This window comes from Monopterus albus, unplaced genomic scaffold, assembly GCF_001952655.1.
Source record: "Monopterus albus unplaced genomic scaffold, M_albus_1.0 scaffold338.1, whole genome shotgun sequence".
Lineage (NCBI taxonomy): Eukaryota > Metazoa > Chordata > Actinopteri > Synbranchiformes > Synbranchidae > Monopterus > Monopterus albus.
The window spans coordinates 443,283-445,819 of NW_018128218.1; positions in this window are offsets into that span (position 1 = coordinate 443,283).

Genomic DNA, 2,537 nt, shown 5'->3' on the forward strand with positions numbered 1-2,537 from the left:
TAGACATCTGTCAGCTCTCACAAATGTTCTCCTGTTTGCCCGGGACCCTTGCCCACATGCTCATGATCTGCAACAATTCTGAAAGCCACTACTCACGGGTTGTGAATTCCATGAGTAGGACTGAGGCCCAGGTACAGGTGTTGAGCTGCTTGTTTAATATACAATCTTAGAGCTCCCTCCTCTGGGGGAGCTTCGTCATAGGCACTGAACATGCCTTTCTCACACATCTTTTCAGCCCATCCATCCATCCATCCATCCATTTTCTTCCGCTTATCCGGGGCCGGGTCGCGGGGGCAGCAGTCTAAGCAAAGATGCCCAGACCTCCCTCTCCCCAGACACTTCCTCCAGCTCCTCCGGGGGAATTCGGAGGCGTTCCCAGGCCAGCCGAGAGACATAGTCCCTCCAGCGTGTCCTGGGTCTTCCCCGGGGCCTCCTCCCGGTGGGACATGCCCGGAACACCTCCCTAGGAAGGCGCCCAGGAGGCATCTGAAACACATGCCCGAGCCACCTCAGCTGGCTCCTCTCGATGTGGAGGAGCAGCGGTTCTACTCTGAGCTCCTCCCAGGTGACCGAGCTCCTCACCCTATCTCTAAGGGTGCTACCCCACCCTTAGCAACAGCAATAATGTGGTAAATAATTCACAGGAATATGTCTTTGGAACATATTATCTGTTTTTCTAAGAAAAGTCACTCTTTTAATTGACTGTTACAGTAGCAGCAGGATTTTCTGTCCTTATTAGTGACCACATTTATATTACATGTAGTCATTAGATTCAGTCTCTCACTATGCGAAAGTCAACAATTCTTTTGAGAATCAAGGAGTGTCAAGGGGTAAATCTTTTTCTGCCTGTTTTTGTGAAATATAAAATCTATTTCTTTATATTAATTTCCCTGTACCAATTGAAATATCAACTAAATAATAATACTTCATAATTTTCTGACAATATGTTCTCTATAAGTTTGGGTATAGGAGTCAGTTCTGATAACTGGTTGTCATTTAAACCTCTTTATTTTACCATCAACAAAATCTAAAACTTTACAGTGACCCCATCAATGATACAACACTTTATATGGATTCAAACACATTCAAACTTCCAGAACAGCTCCTAATCAGATGATTTGTTTTTGAAGAAAATTCATTGTGAAACAACAAAAACCATAAATTATGTAATTTAATAAATGAAAGTATGACCTCTATTCTAGAGGTTTTAACTCGCTGGTATCCGAGATAAAGCAGCCCAGGAATAATTAATATATTCTTTAGTTCAGAAAGAAAGAAAAAGAAAAGATTGTTGTGAAAAATGCTCTTTTGGCTGAGCTGTTTGAATGACAGTACCTGACAGGCTCACCTCTGCTGGTAAACAGACTTGCTCTGCAACCTACTGTGCATGTAATTACACTGGCTGTGGTTTTCTGAATTTTTTCAAATTCAGCCAAAAAACAGAGACAGTCCTGAAGAAATGTCTCACAGTGTTTAACTTTAGCTTCTGTTTTGTGTTTCTGTAGTAAAGACGCTGTACTGTCACGCAGACGTGCTTTAGCAGCTGAGCGAGCTGCTTGTTTAATATACAATCTTACAGCTCCCTCCTCTGGGGGAGCTTTGTCATAGGCATTGAACATGCCTCTCTCACACATCTTTTCAGCCCATGTTACAAAACGCTGTGTTTCACTACAATATTTGCTTGAACTCAATGTGCCAAGCCATTTGTTTAACAGCTGATACAAAATAGCACCTAAAGTCCCAGATTGGCATTTCTTCCAGACCTGAATAATATCACAATCAGCCATAATGAAAAAATAAATGCCAAATGTGACGCTTGTCCGTTATGAGAGGCTCTGTGCCCAGTGAAAAACGGCCGACCTGCGAACCTTCTACATCAGGTTAATTTCTGATGCTCGGGGTTACCCCAGCCGATTAACACTGTTTTATCTCAACAGGACAGCCGCCACCATAAGCTAATACAGTTCCCCAATAAGCCTGTTCCCTGTTGTGCAGTTAACCACCCACACATTCCATAAAAAATAATATACTGGTGATTTCCCTGTGCCGTTATTACGTGTGGAATGTGTCAAAGAGCATCTCTTCAGTTGAGATAACTGTCTATTTTCCAGCCGGAGGGAAATTAAAAAAGAAATCAGGCAATTTGGGGAGACAACTGCTACTAAGTAGCAGAAATTCACTTATAAAACGTGAATTTTACGTCCCTTATTGATATCCAATTCTGTAATCACGGCACTCATTTACTATCCCTCAAAGTGAGCCTATGTGATTATGTTAACTTTTATATGTGTCAGGGAACAGATCAGCACATCATTCAAAAACAAATGTGTTTTATAATCCTTATTGTTTTGAATCCAATTTAAAGCGTCAAGATTGGGAAGTCCACACATCAACTTTAATTTAGTATGTAATGCTACAGTACACGTGGTAAAGCTGCCTGCCTGCATACTCATTTTAAACACTAAGCACCTCAAAACAAAACCAAATGGTAAAAACAGCCATATAATTCATGGGGGGTTGTGGAGCGGCCCACCATA